This window comes from Thermobia domestica, chromosome 4, assembly GCF_964235325.1.
Source record: "Thermobia domestica chromosome 4, izTheDome1.hap1.1, whole genome shotgun sequence".
NCBI classification, from domain to species: Eukaryota; Metazoa; Arthropoda; class Insecta; order Zygentoma; family Lepismatidae; genus Thermobia; species Thermobia domestica.
In genome coordinates, this window is record NC_137457.1 from 219,253,686 (window position 1) to 219,273,330 (window position 19,645).

Here is a 19,645-nt window from a genome sequence, read left to right on the forward strand (position 1 = left end):
TATGTAATATTGGAGTTCTTTCAGATCAGTTTGCTTATCCTAGAGTCCCGTTGATTATAGAGTAGTGTAATGTTTCTCTATATTCTTTATTTTTAATTTTACATAACAACATTGTTATTATTACATAATTAGTTTAGCAGAATAATTATAAGCAACCATTTTTTCTAACGCATAGGGATGAGCACGAGTCAAGCTAAAACTCGACTCGACTCGAATTCAAGTCGAGTTTCGAGTCAAGTCAAGGGTAATATCCTCGAATCAAATTCCGAGCCGATTCAGTTTTTTTGCGTCGAGTTTCGAGTCCAGTCGAGTTTGATAAATGTCTCGTTCGTTTTAACTCGTCTTGAAATCATGGTCTGATTACACTGGAAAACGAAATCCATGAGAAATGTAAGCTAAACAGTAAAATGGAATACTTTTAGTGTTGCTCACGAGATGGAACACTACTTGCATCTCGTCTCGTCTCGATAACAAGACCACAAGAGATTTTTTTATAACAAGCTCAGCTTGGCTCGGCTCAACTGAGAAGATGGCTCAAGCTGGCTCGGCTTGGTAGGGATGAACCATTTGCTCGGTTCGGCTCAATGAGCCGAGGGCTCTAGCCGAGTCGGTTGGGTGAGCTGTTGGCTCGGCTTATTTCTCGGTTCTGGTCGATAGTGAATGTGCTGTGAGCCGAGCTGCTAGAGTCGTTGACAATTCTAAACCCGGGCCGAGCAGTTTTGAAGATATTTGGCCAGTGCCCTATAACTTTTAACAGTGTTGGGCTCGAGCCCGAATACTCAACCTAGACCCTCAAGCCAAATTCAGAAGCTAGCGAACAATGTCCTTGACTCCTAGACTTCACGACTACCGAGGTTGGCAATCAACTATCTTTTTAATATTCAAATACAAACCGCCTACCTTGCTTTTTATATACAATGTTATTATAATTAATAATAATAATAATAATAATAATAATAATAATAATAATAATAATAATAATAATAATAATAATAATAATAATAATAATAATAATAATAATAATAGGGGTAGTAATAGTAGTACGGAAAATTGAAGTCATATTTTTTTCACATTTTTAAAGTTTCGGACCTAAAAGTAACGCGTTAGTAACGCGTTACTTTCGAAGTAAATTAACAGTTACTTTTGAGGGGCAAGTAACGCGTTACTAACGCGTTACATTTTAAGAGAAAGTAAAGTAACTTGTAACGCGTTACATTTTTACAAGTAACTTACCCAACACTGTATCTGAGTAACTTATCTCTATTTTCTACTCGGTTATACAAGTTCTACAATCATTTCCTTTAAGCTTGAACGACAGGAACACGAATACAAGAGCATCTAAGACAATTAGAACTCCAACCTCCCCCACCGGGAATCGAACCTGGGACCCCGTATATTAAAGGCACACGTGCTAACTACTAGACCAGCGGTAAGAGCGAATGAAATGTATTTTGTAGTGTCTGAAGTTTATATCTATTTCACCCTGATGTAATATATGTCTATTGATGTTTTTGTTTATCGTATTCGTTACTTTGAAGAATGATATATGTTATTCATATAGGTTCTATTACGTATTCGTCCATAAATATTGTATAAATTATCAGAATTATTCATGATGTTTCATGGAAATTCAGTGGTGCATGCACAGTAGACAGACAGTGTAATTGGAAGGTGAATTCAACAGGGAATATGTATTTTGCCGACATTGTTTAATAGCTATCTAGAAGAGATAGCGAAAACGAGTCTACCTAATGAAGATGGAATTTTGGTAGGAGATAAAAGGTTGGTGTGCTTACGGTTTGGGGTTGATATAGTTTTTGTTACAGAATCTAAAAAGAAAATTAATAAGATGTAGAAAACTTGAGAAAGGCTTCTGAAGAATATGGGATGAAAATAAATGTTAGAAAGACAAAATCCATGGTGATTGAAACGAAGCGATCGGTGTCAAATATAGAAGTAGGAGCGGGAGAAAACAACAAATTACTAGTTTTCGATATCTGAGTAGTATTATTAGTGATGATATGACTTGCGAACGTGAAATAATAGCAAGGAGAGAAATGGCGAAAGATGCCTTTAGAATGAAGAAAATACTATTTTGTGGGATCTTGAATAGAACTAAAAAAAAAATGCTTCGTGTACTGAATTTTACTTTATTTATAGGGCAGAAACATGGTCATTACGCAAAAATAATGAGAAACAATTTAAGGCTTTCGAAATATGTGCGTGGAGAAGAATGGAGAGAAATAGCTGAGTCGAGAGGAAAACGAATGAGAGGGTGTTAGAAATGGAAGAAGAAAAATATTATTAAGAAGAGGAAGAAAAATTGGTTGGGATGTTGGTTAAGAAGGAACTGTATCATGAGGGTATGGTGGCAGGAAAGAGAGGGAGGGGACGAATTATACTATATATAAACAGAATTAGGCTATTGGCGATATTAAAACAGAAAAATCGCATGTGAAGATGGAAAAGTTAATGTGGATCGTGGAGCATGGCAGCTTCTCAGCCGCGGTAAATGACCCGCTGGTAATGGCGGAATACTTATGATATAATGATGCTGATGATGCACAGTAGAAACAGAAAGATCCACTTTACTGTCATTGCTAATACGAATCACAATGCAAATTTCTACGGGCTGTCAAAATGCCTTGCTCTAAAGGGAGTAGAGGACTATCTGTTACTATGCGAGGGGAAATCATAGGTCGAGTAACTATGGGACAAACTGCCATTCAGATAGCTAGGGGTATGGGCTGTGACAAGAAAACAGTGAAGAAATTGATTTAGTGGTATGAAGAAGGTGATGAATATTTCACATCTCGGCCAAGCAGTGGGAGACCAATAATAATAATAATAATAATAATAATAATAATAATAATAATAATAATAATAATAATAATAATAATAATAATAATAATAATATAATCTCAGGTATTTATATTTATTTACAGCAAGACTTTAGCATACCCTCTTAGTGCAGTATTATTTTTTTTAACGGTCATTATAAAATACAAGCTAAATTTTAAAGAGTCATTATAAGCGATGCTTTATTTATGCATTTCACAATTCATTTCTGCCAGTAGCTTTCGCTCCCTTACTCACTCTTCATGCTTAATCAGGAAGAAGCTGCGCGTCCTCAGGTTGGGAACCACTGCTTCCATTAAGGAATTTTGACAGCCTGTTAGAAATTTGCATTTGGACTAATATCAGTAAACTACATTCTTCTGTTTCTACTGCGCATGCCCCAGTGAATTTCCATGGAATATCATGAATAATTCTGATAATTTATGTAATATTTATGGACGAATAAGTAATAGAGCCTATATCAATAACATACACCATTCCTCAAAGTAACGAATACGGTAAACACTAGAAAATCAATAGACATATATTACATCAGGGTGAAATAGGTATATACTTCAGACACTACAAAATACATTTCATTCGCTCTTACGGCTGGTCTAGTGGCTAGCACGTGTGCCTTTGGTGTACGGGGTCCCGGTTTCGATTCCCATTGTAGGAAATTTGGAATTTCAACTGTTCTAGATGTTTTCGTATTCGTGTTCCTGTCGTTCAAGCTTAAAGGAAATGATTGTAAAACGTGTATAACCGAGTAGAAAATAGAGATAAGTTAATCAGATACGTTCGATGAATCAGTTAATTAACTTAAAGAAAAGAAACAAAGTGTTAAAGGTATATGTCTGTAAATTGCAAGGAACTCTTAAAAGTTAGGTACAATCCCACCAAAGTAACATTTTTCTTTTAACTGTTCTCGAAGTTCCTCTTTGTATTTCTATCGGATTCGAATAAATAGAACTTCGAATAAAGACCACGTTGAATTCATTTGAATAAGCCTGAAATTCTTATAAGATATGGCTCTGATTTTATTATTATTATTATTATTATTATTATTATTATTATTATTATTATTATTATTATTATTATTATTATTATTATTATTATTATTACTAGTTAAGGTAGAAGTTTCAAATCAGGCGATGCAGTATTTACGTAAACTAAATGATAATTTATTTGATAATATTCACTAGCCCACTATTCATTTGCGAGGTTTTGCTTTAGGAAATGAAGTGTATACGACATTGAATAGTAAAAATATTACAATAAAAATATATTATTAAAAATATTGATTAAGTAATTGGAGTTAAACATGAGTAAAAATTATATAGAGAGAGGATTTACTTTAAAGTGCGATGCAAACGAATATTCTAGTTTTAATCCGATTAGAAATCGATAACTTACACAATAATATTGACTTCATTAGTTCTATAAATCTTTAAGCTTATCGTATTATAATTCTCTTTAAAATTATGATTTTTCCATTTCAAAACGTGGAACGAGAAATAAATGTAATATTCTACCTAGGTATTTGTTAAGGAAACCTTTCAAACAGTGATGATTTCAGGGCAGGACCTGTGAGAGAATTTGAGACCCTGTCGACAGAAATTTCCCCCTTCGTGGCCATATCTTCGATCATGCTCAAAGTGGACTAATAATGTTCTATCAGTTTTCTCTCATTCATATATTGACCATTACCCGGGGAGAATCTTCTGAAATCATCAATGCTTATAATTAGTTTTTCATTACAAATCAAAGGATAATAATGAAATATTGAACATACTTAATATTTTGGTTTTAGTTTTGGATTTTAGATTTGCAATTCCTATAATGTTCCCTTCTAATCGAATTTGAGAGAAAAGTAGTTGCCAAAGATTTATTCAAAGAAATGATCTTAGTCCTCTGATGAAAATAGGAACACACTTTTAAGAAAAGAACAAAAAAACAGAACGAATTCTTCCTACAGGATTTGAACACATAAACTTATGATTGACAGATTATTGACCCAAACCACTCGACCAGTTGGTACGTCTTCTCTGAGTTTCTTTGGACAGTGGTTTTCCTAATCCACACTTTTTTTTGTTTGTTTTGTTTTGTTTATGTTTATGTTTATGTCGTTTGTGGTGAATATTTGGGCGTTACAGGTGTTGCAATGCATAAAAGTCTTTTTCGTATAAACTACATTCAATTTTAATATACAACAGGTTGAATCTGTGAAATTATTGGGGTTGGAATTATCGTAAATGTTTTCATATTTAGGAGCCTGGTGAAATTTGGTGCATGTCCATGTAACCTTAAACTAATACGACCTAAACATGAGATATGAATATAGTATTCAAATAGAAGATCAGCACTGTAAATTTAACTACCATCATCATGAAGTCTGTTTCCAACAAGAAACATTTATTTTAAATAATATAGTTATGATAGATTTTTCTGCCCCATGCAAATGCACGTGTTGAACATATGGTAGAGGTGGCCGTGATTTTAAACTTCGCAGCTGCTACAATGATGAAATATTTGTAAAACATGTATATCGTCTGCATAGGTTTAGAATGTGCGTAAATACACAAAATACGTGTTTCAATCGTTACAATTTTTATCTACAACGTAGACTGATTTGTCTTTAGTATTGGTGTTAAAACTACATTGACGTTCGATAGTCTAGCAAAATCGCTAATTCCAAATGGCTGTGATTCCGAACACGCATATTAAAGAGCAAGTTCAGTATCTCTAAAAATTTTCCATAAATCTCATTTTTTCCGTACGAAGAACGGAAATTCTGATAGTGAATGAACAAGCGAATTGCTTGTTTTGTTGACTTACAAAAAACAAAAGAAAGAAAAAGAGTGGAAAAATAACACATATTTGCTTAAAACAATATAAATACAAATCTAGGTGTCTACTAATAATTTATTTTATAAGTATGTCCAATGTATATTTTTGGGTAACATCTCCCCTCTGTTTTCGTGATGCGTCGATAAAAGGTTAGTTCATTCCCCTAGCAAGGGAGCCTGGGTAGTCGTCACAACATACACTAGATGGCAGAGGTGTAACTGAAATACTGTCACTTGCAACTGGTTGTAGTCGGCGAGAAGCAGCGATAGGGGGAGAGCACACACGATTCTGCTGCTGACGCCATATGGTAAGTTGGTTCTTTACGATCCGAGATAGTGTGTTCTGTTGTGTTTATTTACTTCTGTGAGAAATTTAGCAGATTGAAAGATTCTATCTGTGAATGAAGATATTTAGTATATTCAGCGATATAACAGTGTGAAAATTGTAATCTTCTTCCTATTATTTTCTGTGAGACAAAAACAATATAATTGTGTTTTTAACATTTGTGGACAAACAATAAACATTTCTTAGAAGTTTGACGTTTTGGAGAATCAGTCGGGAAACAAGTGGATGAGCATTGGCACTCAAAAGAGACGCTTTTAAGAATTTTCAGTTCAAATACAAGTGGAAGATAACAGGTAAGTTTCATTCCATATGTTTCAGAATTGTTTCGGTAAATGAGATAACGGCTTAGATATGTTTTACAGAGATAATAAGAAGATTGACCTTTTCTTTCTTGATATATGGCCTGAATTCCGGTGTATTTACAAATATACGCAGAATTTACGCAACTTTTCTTTCATCATGTTTCTAGCATACTTTTAGGGGATTACTTCATTTAAAAACCGTGTAATTTATGGGTCAAGACACTTTTCTTTATTTTTAAAATGTTTATTTCTACCAGTGGCGCACTTAAAAAATAAATAAGAGTGTCCTCGGAACATTTAAATGAACTCAGCTGAAGGCTTTATAAAACTGAATTATATTTAAATGAGTTGTCTTGAATGATACTTCAAAATGTTTCGAGGGCCCTCTTATTGCTATATAGTTAGTGTACACGCCTTCGGTATGTTATACTTGGGCTCAATTCCCAGTGGGAGCACACGTGGTTCGGATTCCATATAAAGTTATACATCCACCTTTCAAGCTTCGCTGTGATTATGAGAGGTGATTGAAATGGTGGAATGAAGAAAGTGGGAGGAAACGGGAGAACCCCGAGAAAACCCACGAGCACGGTGTTTGTCCACCACAAAGTTCACTTGGCGGGAGCTGGGATCGAACCCGGGACCCCAAGCACCAGGGGTGAACGCTCTACCACTGAGCCACCGCGCCCCCCATATATATATATATATATATATATATATATATATATATATATATATATATATATATATATATATATATATATATATATATATATATATATATATATATATATATATATATATATATGTGTGTGTGTGTGTGTGTGTAACACACAAGGGTGATTCAGAAAGTAATGCCTCCAAGAGGTGACGCCTTTGTGTTTGACATGGCACCGATGTAGGTATCAGTGGAAATCTTGCAGTGTCAGCTGCAAATACTGGCATCATTTTTTAACGTAGTCTCCGTTACGGGTAATGAATGCACTTGCGCCAACGCGAAACAAGGTTTTTCGTGCCATCGGCGAAGAATTGTGGTGGCTGCTGGGTGCTGGCGACACCATTGCCGAACTGCTGATTCAACCTCAGCTTCACAACTGTAGCGTTGACCCTTAAGGTTGAAGAAGAGCCAAAAGTCGTAGAGCGCAAGATCCGGACTGTAGGCAGGCAGAATGTCAGCAAACACTTTTCAGCAGATGAGACAATTTTGAATTTTTGGAGGGATGAGAGGACATGTGGCGGTATTCCATCGACTGACCCTTCGTTTTCTTAATGGTATATCCATGGCTCGTCGCCGGCGATGAATGTTCCTGGGCTCACAACCTTCCGCAATCAGAAATTCCATGAAAAATTCCGGCCGCTGTTTCAACCGGACATCACTACTAGATGTCATAGATCGCTCCATTACTCTGGAACGAGAAGAAATAGCAGGGAGAAACAAGTGACATTCTCTATAGCTTAAACATCAGTGCATTAATGATAAACAGTTCAGAATGTTTGCAGTGCTATTGCAGTATAGGGCTTGGAAGCATTACTTTCTGAATCGCCCTCGTATATATAAGAGATGGGTAAGACAGAAAGGAAGACCAACTTGGGTGCAGAAATCCGTCATTTCGGATTTATAGGCTCCCGGAAACATGAAACAAAGGAAATTTAAAGATCAATAACTCCAATACTATAGGATCTACCGCAGTCGGGTCAAGATTTCACTTAGGAACTAGTATGTGCTCTATAAATATCTAGAGGTAGTTGGTGAGTACTTCAAATTATATGCCGTAGCCAAACTCCATCTATGAAAATTGTTGCGTGGATATCCTAGGATTCTGAAACATGTATTTTTGGAAAGCACACATGTTAGTTCCTAAGTGAAGTCTTGACCTGACTACGGTAGGTTCTACAATATTGGAGCTATGGACCTTTAAAGTTTTATTTTTCATGTTTTCGGCAGCCTTAAGTCCGAAATGACCGATTTCTGCACCCAGGTTTGTCTATACTTTTTGTCTGATCTTGGTGTCAGGGATCACCTCCTATTGTTGTTGGTGTTTTGAAACACCCTGTATATATATAGGGTGCGGAAAAAGTTCCGGAACGGTCGAATATCTCGCAATATACAGATCAGCAAAACAATAATAACACGTTTTAAATAGTTTTGAAAAAATCTATCCAATGATACCAAACACAACCCCCTATCCCCAACCCCTTCGGGGTAACTTTAAAATTTTAAATGGAAATCCCCATTTTTTGTTGCACATTTGGATTCTCCAGAAAAAAGTACAGTATATTAACCCAAAATTGAAAACAGTGCCTTCACGGATGGCACTTGAATCGATACACACAAAAAGGGGGAGGCAAAACGCTATGAAAAGGTAACCTCTCAGTATCTTATTCTGTAACCATATGGTTAGAGTACTGGACTGCAGAATCAGAGGTCATGAGTTCAATTCCCGAGCAGAATAACATTTTTATGTGATTTTTAAATACGCAAATAATGAATTCATACATTTTTACTTCAATAAAAATATTGTATTTGTCCACATTCATTAATTTGCAAGAAAATACAAATTGCGACAAAAGTGGTTTATTTTTGTTGTAAATAAGTCTATAAACTCTAACCCTAATAACCTTATTACTAAGGCCTACTTCATAAAGGTACTTTGCAAAACAATTATCGAAATTTGTATTATGTAACTTCAAAAAAGTACAAGTTGAAGCTAAAACGTGTGGGGAAATAAAATAAGAAAGTTTGCCTTGAACGGAGATTGCGGAGAACCTCTGACATCGCAACCCAAAACGCTAACCGTACGGCCACAGAGCACGGGACTGACAATTCCCATTTTCGTAACGTTTTGCTGCACCGCTTTTTATTTTTTATTTTTTTTTTTGTGTGTGTGTGTGTGTGTGTGTGTGTGTGTGTGTGTGTGTGTGTATGTATGTATGTATGTATGTGTGTATGTGTGTGTGTCGATTCAAACGCCATCTGCGAAGACGCGGTTTTCAGTTTTGGATCAAATCACTGTCACTTTTCTGGCGTCATATGGAATAAAAAACGGGGGTTTCTATTTGAAATTTTAAAATTACCCCCGCATCCCCAACGGGGATGGGGATATAGGGTTGCGTTTGCGTTCAAAACTATTTACTATGTGTTTTTTTTTTTTTTTTTTGCTGATCTTTATACTTCGCGAGATATTCGACCGTTCCGGGACTTTTTCTGCCCCCTGTATATGACCAGGGGTAAAAGTGGATCTGAAAAAGTAGGGGGACTCGTGACGTCACGCCGTCCCGTGTACCTATCTTTGCTCATTGTAATTTTTTTTAGAAAGGGGTCGCCACAAATATTTTCTGAAAGTGGGGGGACGGCCGGACGCCGTTCTCCCTCACTTTTACCACCTGTATAAGACTAAAGTTGAGAATATGCAAACTGATAGATCTTTTGGAGATGAGCAGAAGGGCGCCGATCCTGGGGGTGCCGAGGGCCCCCCAAAGCTTATGTGGGCCCCCTATTGTATTTGTGAGTATACAATATTTGGCATAATTTGAGTGCAATTTGTCTGCATCTAAATGCTCCCCCCAAGTTTACAGAGAAATCGGCGCCCTTGTATGCCTGATATGTTTGAGCGCAAAATCTTTTGCTTATTTTTCAAGGAATTGAGGAAGATACAGGGGCGGGGCGGGGCGGGGGCGATCATCCTCCCTAGAAAAGTAAGCTTTCTTATTTTGTATATAAATAAAAAGGACATCTCAGAGTTTGAAGCTCTTAAAAGTAGCTCTGAGTAGCAGTATAACAATCTTCCTCCCCAGAAGTCCGTCCTGGATTCGCCCCTGGGAAGAAACTACTGGTATGTCCTTTGTAGGCCTAAGAATTAATTCTGTGCGAGAACAATACTACCTATTGAAGTGAAACTGACATAGAAATATACTGTCATTATGCTCTTCTTTTGACACTAGCAAGACGACAGTATTACATAGTAGGCCTATAGTTAATGAGATATAGCCTAAGGTTATAACTTTTAAACTGATTTCTGTCTAACTAAAATATAATAAGACAAAAGCTGTAGCCCTATATCAGCCAATAGATCACATCACGCTAAACACAACATTTGCTTAGGGGTAAATTCCCATGCGCAGTTGTCGAGAGAATCGAACAAAAAATCACGAACTTTTGTAGAAAAGTATATAGTTCGCTGCCAATAATTGGCAGTTTTTAGACTTTGAAAGTATCCGAGTGGCTCAAATTAGTCGTTTGAGGTTTCAGTTTATCGCAATAGAACTTCAAAGGTGACAGATGGCTAGGAGATTTCTCACAAACAATTCAGCGTCTTAAAACACATATTTTGACTATCGACAACAACACTACTAAAACTGAAGTGGTTCAAATTTACAATTACTTCCTGTTTCAATATTGGTTTCCGTTGAGCAAATTAGATAAGAGATGCCGAGATGCAGTTTTATGCTAATGATTCAGCGTCCTAGGAGTACGTTCCAGCGTTCTCCTTTAATAAGCTCTATTCAAACCGGAAGTGGTTCAAATTAACCATTTCCTGGTTCAACATTTATCGCCATAGAATAGAAGTGGTATTAGGTAGCCACAAGCGATTTCCTGGAAACGATTCAGTCTCAGGAGTACATACCATCACAATTTTCCACACTTTAACAAAACAGGAAGTTGTAAAAATGTACTACTACTTCCGGTTTCAATATTGATTTTCGTAGAACAAAAATTGTAAGAGAGATCGAGATTGCACCTTTTTGCAATCGAGTCAGGTTTCACAAAAGTACGTTCTATCTTCTCTCTTAAACCACTATTGAATCCAGAAGTGATTTAAATTAACCGTTTCCGGTTTCAACATTTATCGCCATAGATATAATGCTAATAGATAGCGACAAACGGTTTTCTCCAATCGATTCACTTTTGAAGGATACATACAGTCAATTCCCAACCCGCAACTTTCTACCAAAACCGAAAGTGGTTAAAATTAATGATTTGCGATTCCAACGTTTATTGCGATAGAACGGACACAGTAAGGCAGAGTGAGTGAAAACTTTTGTTCAGCGTCCGAGGAACAGGTTATATTTTTGATCATATTATTCTATTGCATTGAATTCCCATAGTTTGGAAGTCTACCGTATTTTCACATTGTGAAATGAAATTCACTTGTGATTGTGAAACTCACTTGTTATTTGTTTACGTTCTTTATACGAGTAAAATACACGTTAACTAATAACAATAGTAAACTCCTTAGCTCTATGGCTGCTTTCAAATAGGTCGATGATATGCAAACTTTTTAGTTGTTTCAGAAGAAGTCTGAAGAAAGATATTTTATGTCGGCCAATATAATTTATGAAAAACAACAACAGTGTGAGCGTGCCACAGTCCTATGTTAGCATAACATTCCAATGTCGTGGATAAGCAAATAAATTAGTATGTGGGCACTAAACTAAACATGAAAGGGAGGAACAAAAAAAACAATCCTAAATCATTTGTTTTCGTTAATTCTTTTCATTCGTCACAATAGGAGTCATGTACCTAGGTAGTGCTTCCGTCTTTGATGCGTGGACAACACATCTACTTTCAGGACAGGGGTGGCTTTAGGATTTGAATTTTGGACAGGCCCGCTCACTCGCTTATGGATACATCATGCATATACCCATTTGATTCATTAATGACAGTAGCAAATTACTTTTACAGTATTGGTTGATGCTATTTGTTAAATAATTATCTACCAGTAATATAAATAGTGGAAAATATATTTGCTCTTTATTGTTTTTTTTTTTTAGCATTTATATGTTTTTCAAAATTTTTGGATAGGCCCGTGTCTACCCGGCCTACCCGCTAAAGCTATCACTGTTTCATGGTAGTTTTTTTTAAAAGTATTTATTCCTGGCTTTTGAGATTGAAAGTCACTAGTTCTTAATTGCGCTAACTCTTCAATTGCCTACTGTGAAAACAAAGTCTTTCATAAAACATACTGTGAAAACAGAATTTTGCCCAGACTGCACACTACTAATCACACAGCTACGAAACATATAACACATGTAAATAAAAAAGAAACATGTTGGCGCATGTTAGGAAAATTATCAATATCCAAAATACGTAATAATAATCGAACGAATTTGTGAATTAGCGGTGATTTAACCCAAATAACATAAATCGTTTTCTTAGTGGCGGAGCTAGGTATTCTTTCACCCATTGGCTCTTGGGAAGAATACCTGTTACTACTCCTTTTACTGGGGTATCTCAGTGACTCAGTGATAGAGCCAGTGGTGCTATTCAGCCGGTTCGCACTGGTTCGTTAGAACCGGTTGTTAAAATATTTGGAGTTCGCAGAGCCGTTTAATATACCCAGACATAATAGTAACTGTTACCCAGTTGTACCCAAGAATAGTAAATTTTAGTTTAACTATCTTTGTTTTTAGAAATTCTTACAGTTAAAGGGTTAAACATACGATCTCTCAGAACAAGGTATAAGCATTTATTTCTTAGTCTTACGTTAGTAATGAGCAAATGCAAGACCAAGACCGGGGTGGTCTTGGTCTTGCACATCCAGTCTTGGTGTTGGTCTTGGTCTTGCTTGCAAGAATCTTGCAAATCTTGCTTTTAACAAATCTTATGCTTTTCAAAGGCAAATTGTACTCTGGATATAAGAGATAATAAATTATATAATGCGCCAATAGTAACGGAAATACAATGTATGTTTCTAAATATAATATGGTTTAGCTTCTTGTAAGTATGATGACTGTACAACATAGGCGACGACCTTTATTTTTCTTCAATGGATGCCCACGCTTCATTACTTATAAGACAAATTTTTTTAACAGATCCAAGACTCCACTGGTTCGCAAACTGGGGAGGCTACCCCTGAGACGCATGAAAGAGAATCAAGACGGAACAGATTACTGAAATACCATGAATGCAAAATTATTTTTACCCTCTAAAGGCGTCAGATTTTTTTTCTTTTCAATCACGATTAGCTAATCTTTGTATTGAATAAACTTCTAATTGTTTTACTGATTCCAATATGCACTCTATGGGGCAGACACATGGACATTACGCAAAAGCGAGAAAAAATGGAGGCTTTTGAAACATGGACATGAAGAAAACAGGAGAGAATTAACTGGGTTGAAGGGGAAACGAATGAGAAGGTATTAGAAATAGTAGCAGTAAGGGAGAAAAGAAGAATTTCAGATGTGATTAAGAGGAGGAAGAGCAACAGGGTGGGACATTGGCTGAGGAGGAACGTATTATGAGGGACGTGCTAGAGGGTATGATGGAAGGAAAGAGAGGGAGGGATGAAGGAGACAGTATTTGGAGGTAGATATTAAAACAGAAAATTGCTACGTCAAGACGAAGAGACTAGCTGAATACCACCGTACATCTAAGCTTCTCAGTTCCAGCAAGTAACCTGTCAATAATGGCAGAATAACTATGATGATGATGATATTTTTAGAAATATTGGCCAGAAGAGAGAGAGAGAAAATTAAAATAATAATGATTATTAATCAAACCTCTTAATATTTTAGAATAATTTGAGTGAGACCTGAAAACGACTCAACTGTATATGTCTTTTGTGTAAACTCAATTTATATCAATACTTTTGACCTATATTAGAAATACAAAATAACGACATCAAACGCCAAGTTATTTGAAGTAATTGTACAAAATCACTCTCACTTGTGAGTATTGGTTATTTATTGTTGCATAATGTTATATCGCTCAATCCTCCATGTGCCGTATACCTAAGGAGGCTAAAAGTTATAATGATAAACAATTATTCAATGTATAAGCATCCGCCCATGAAATCAAACTTGCGGTCACATGCACTAAGTTTCTGTCAATGTTATGAAAATGTTATTTCAATATTACACACAATTCGATAGAGCACACATTAAAAATTTTCAATAGATGCTTAAGCCTCGGAGCCAAGGCCATATCCATGTAGTCGACACCTATGTTGTACGAAGCTACTGGTGTTCAGTACTACATTTCTCTATAGTTTTGGAAGAACACCACGAACATGTTTTGAAATGAAACAAAATATGTAGTTTAAAGTCCCACGATTGTGCACCGAGGCTAAGGGAGACGGTGATAATGAGAAATGAATAAAATGGTGGAATGAAGAAAGTAGGATGAAACGGGATAAACTCGAGAAAACCCACGTGTACGGTGTTTGTCCACCAAAAAAGCTCACATAGCGCAATCTGGGATCGAACCAGGGACCCCGTACACCAGAGACAAACGCTCTACCACTGATCCGCTGCCGCTATAACATGTTTTAGTTTACTTTTTGCTTATCCGCCTCTTATGGACACAACTATTCTTCGTATGATTTCCCAAAATCCAATCATGGGCTGCCGTAAATGAATCAAATGATGACCAAAGTAAATCAGACACTGAAGTTCTGATACGTTGTAACAATTCATATTATGCTCTCGGTCGTCTTCTAAACGCAGGAATGCTCTTAATTCAGCACCACTGATACATTTCTGTGTGTGCAACAAGGTTTGATTAGAATGATACTTGTGTAGCTTGAAAACGAGTAATAACTCACTAGTTAACAAAGGAAATACTTGTTCTTAAAGGAACTTTTTGCGCTGAATTCGAATATGCACTCGGTTTTTCTCCATCACGTACGATTTTCCCTAACAGAGGGATTTTCGGGAAAATCCCTCTAAAATTTCCCTTTTCGTTTATTTTACACCCCAAGATCTTGTCCCCTTGCATATACTAACATAGAAATTATACCTAAGTATACTTTGATTCATATTTAACAAACCCTCCAAGTTTCGTAATAATCGCTTTATTCTTTCTAGAGAAATAAATATGTTTGTATGTATACTGTGTGTACTGTTTATTGCACCTTATAGTAATGCTTTCAGATCTCTTAAGTTGAGGTAAAACGTTTTGCTTTATTACCACAAACACATATATAAAATATAATACAATATAATTTACAAGTGTGACAATTTACAATAAACAATAATACAAATGTACCAAAAGGTCATGTAAAGACAATCAAAACTATCACAATATATGAAACTTCCATTGGGTTACAAAAACGTACACTACTTCCTTCTTTTGTAAGAAATGTTGCATTCTCTAACAAGACCCCAACAATAGTCCCCCATCATTGAAGGATCCCATCGTCCCTGGTACCTTTTCTCCATTGCCATTATATCTTGGTGGAATCTTTCCCCCTATTCGTCGCTGAGAGCACCTAGGATAGCAGGAAAGAAGCTGAGGTGGGAGTGCAAAAAGTGGATTTTTAAAGACATCCTACAACCCAACTATTTGTATTTCTGTATCATGTCCTGTACGATTTCTGTGTAACTCTCAGCTTTGTTATTGCCCAGAAAGTTGCGCACAACACACTTAAATGCTGTCCAGGCAGCTAGCTCAGCACTGTTTAACTTGCTGTCAAAGCTATCATCAAGCATTAATTTCCTAATTTGGGGACCAATAAACACTCCCGCTGAAATCTTCGCATCACTCAGGTTAGGGAACTTATCTCGCAAATACTTGAAACCTTCACCAGATGTGTCCATGGCTTTGACAAAGTTTTTCATAAGTCCTAACTTGATACGAAGTGGCGGTAGTAATATCTTATTAGGATCTACCAAAGGAGCGTATTTGACGTTGCATTCTCCAGGTACGTAATTCACTCTAGGTTCCCATTCCTTCACTTCATAATGTTTGTCATCAGCTCGGCTATCCCATAAACATAAAAAACATTGGTACTTCGTGTAACCGCACTGCAGTCCTAATAAAATACCAACTACCTTGAGATCACAACATATTTGCCAACAATGGTCCTTGTAATTTATAAGATTTAGCAAAGTTGACATGGTGTCATAGGATTCCTTAATCTTCACTGAGTGCGCAAGTGATATAGAAGTTTTTTTATTTCCATTATGTAAAAGGACAGCTTTAAGGCTGACCTTTGACGCGTCGATAAATAACCTCCATTCTTCTGGAACGTAAGGAATTCCTAGCTCCGCCATCAACCCATTTATATCCGTACATACGCACACATTATCTTGCATTGAGAAATAGCTTGAAAATTGAACATGCCTTTTCCTGTACACTGATATATTCGTTTCTGCATCCAATAAGTTCCACTGCTGGAGCCTTGATCCCAGAAGTTCCGCCTCTTGTTTTGTCAGGTGCAAATCACGGACTAGGTCATTAAGTTCACATTGCCGGATGAAATGTGGCTCGCGAACACAGTCAGGGATGAACGTTGGATCCTTGGATGTACATGTTGAGGTCGATGGTTCATCAAGGTCATGATCATCATCAGAGTCTTTTGGCCATATCTCTTCCCAGTTGGTAGGGGGCTCGGGAAGTGAAAGTTCATCCCCGTGCGGAATAGGTCTAATTGCGGATTTAACGTTGGGATAACTTATTGTGTATTTGCTTTTTTTAGAATGTCCCTTAACTACTGTGAGACAAAAATAACAATCATCCAGATGGTTGGTGGGTTCTCTCCACACCATTGGTACAGCAAATTTCATGAACCTCCGTTTCCCTTTGGCCCATGCAAGTAAAGTGACGTAGCACGACGCACAAATTATGTTTGATAACATAACATAACATAACATTTGAAACAAATATTGATAACCATTTCATGAACAAAACGAAAAAACTTGGAGAATTGTATATATATGTATTAAGATATACACATACTGTACGTTTAAAAAAATATACGTTGGAAGTACATTCTATTTTTATACACGTTTCTAATTTACAGGGAGCAATACAAGTGTGTTGTTGACTATTGTAAATATTCATTTTCATGTCTGTGTTTGTAGTAATAAAGCAAATCGTTTTTACCCCAACTCAGGAGATCTGAAAGCATTACTATCAGGTGCAATAAACAGTGCACACAGTATACATACAAATATATTTATTTCTCTAGAAAGAACAAAGCGATTTTTACGAAACTTGTAGGGTTTATTAAATATAAATCAAGGTATACTTAGGTATAATTTCTATGTTACTATATGTAAGGGGACAGGAGCTAGGGGAATAAAATATCTGAAAAAGGGAAATTTTTGAGGGAATTTCCCGAAAATCCCTCTGTCAGGGAAAACTATACGTGATGGAGAGAAACCGAGTGCATATTCGAATTCAGCGCAAAAAGTTCCTTTAAGATCAGGTGATTTTTCTCATGTAACAAACAAAAAGTTTAAATTTGTTAACTAGTGTAACTACAGAAAACGAAACAACCGATTCAGAAAAAACATTCTGGACCTATGTACTACAGGCAGTGGCGGCGGTTGGACGTTAAAAGTGGGGGGGGGGGGGAAGACATGATCTGAATATTTGATATCAATGTCAGTTTTCCTGGTTGTTTGTAACACTTTGTTTGACGAAAGGTTGTATAACTATTAGGATACTGTCTTTTTCAGTTAAAATACCGTATATCTTGTTTCATATTTTATTAAGTAAATTGACAAGAGCAACTCAAGGAGATACTAGCCCTTTGTATCCTAAACAACAAAGGTGTAAGAAGAGATTTGATTCCTTGCTCATGAATATCTGTCTGGAAAATTGTATGATCAGATTAGGGGCCTATTTAATAACAAATTTGCAAAACAAATAAACAGAAAGGATAATATTAATCAAATAATTATAATAATGAATAATGAGGCTTGTTTTGCAAAACTTATATTGAAACTGGAAATTAATGAACAACTTATATTTTTAATTCCACGCATGCTATATGTGTTATTACTCAGGATGACAGTGAAAACTACAAGCATATGCTACGACATTTAAAGAAATACTTTTGCAGTTTACCGAAAAATGTTTGCTGCCATTAAGTACAGTTTTCACTTTCTTGGAATATATCAAAACTCAGCAATACTTAAAGTCACTCCACATTTCAGTTATACTGTACAAAATAATCCTAAAACCTAGAATTATGCTGAATTTACTAAATTTAATTGTGTATACACAACTGTATATGTACACCTCTAAACTCCTATATTACACAGCAAAATTAATATTCCTTACTGAGCTCCTTCGTGGCTAAGGGGTTAGCGTACACGCCTTTGACGTGGGAGACCCGGGCCCGATTCCCGGGAGGAGCTCACGTGGCTCGGACTCCACGTTGATCGTTAAGTCCACGTTTCATATAACTTCGCTGCTGAACAGGATGTTAAACTGAAAAAAATCAAATCAAAATATTCCTTATTATTAGAAAGAAGAAAATACATTTTAGGAACTGTTGATTTTTGTGCAATTAAAGAATAACTTGTGAAGGACTTCTTTTCTTGCGAAATGTTATCTCAATTAGTTCCGGAGTGGCTGACTAACATATCGAGCCCTTGCAAGAAGAAATTAAAGTACGCTCTAATAGGTTAATTTTCGGGCCATTTTTAGTGGCAGTTCAAACGCAATTCCTGTAGCTTTCTTAATTCCACGGGAAGACAACCAATACGCTCATGGAACGACAAATATTTTATGGCACCATTTTTATTCTATGAACCAATAATACATACAAAAATTTATATTTCCAAATGAAACTATAGACATTAATGGGTAATTTCAAAAAAGTGGGGGGGCAACTGCCCCCTTTGCCTCCCCTAATCGCCGCCCATGACTACAGGAGCAGATTTACTTACATGGATAGCATTGCTACTGGAACACATTCACTTTAGCGACATTTTTATTGAAGCCAAAAAATTCAAGTGAAAGATGTAATGATTTTTCCCCTTCCTTTTTACATCTATATATAAAAAAGTAAGTAGTATTGGTACTTGTGCAAGACTCTTGCGCAAGAGTCTTGGTCTTGGTCTTGGTCTTGCATCGGGATCGGGATTCCTGGTCTTGATCTTGGTCTTGCATGCAAGACTTTTGCAAAAACTGCAAAACCAAGACTTTTCCGCTCATCACTACTTAATCTCAAATTTTCAGATATCAAGAATGAGAAGTAGGATCACATGAGTGTGGTAGTGAGGGTTATTTATATTTGAAACTCATATATACCATTATCAACAATTGTTGATCCATTGCTGGATGAAGATCTTTTCAATATTTTTTGACAACCATCTAACTTGGATAATTCGTTTCCAAGATATTCGCAGTGTATCTAATTTCATCACACTATCTTGTAGTAGGATGCTGTGTAGGTTGCTACTTGTCACTTGAGGTATCCAGTAAAAACTTCGCTTTTGTCTATCTTACATATATGGTATATCTACTCTCTCTCTCTCACTCTAGAGAATACTGGTTGTTAAAAAATTAGAAATAACACCGCTGGATGGAGCATTCACCTCTGCTGCGCGGGATCCGTAGTTCGATACCATTTCGCGTC

General features: G+C 36.3%; 1 protein-coding gene across 3 annotated transcripts in view; it reads left to right on the forward strand.

Annotated features, from left to right (window-relative positions):
- Nucleotides 1–5,858: 5,858 nt before the first annotated feature.
- The window catches only part of LOC145683869 (solute carrier family 12 member 8), a 268,916-nt gene continuing 255,129 nt past the window's right edge, over nt 5,859–19,645 (forward strand). For 2 of the 3 annotated variants that reach the window (XM_081755492.1, XM_081755490.1), the window contains exon 1: nt 5,930–6,326. The gene's annotated coding sequence lies outside the window, so the exon portion shown is untranslated. Of the gene's footprint in view, nt 6,327–19,645 lie in introns of all 3 variants that reach the window. The other variant, XM_081755491.1, reaches the window with a different exon arrangement.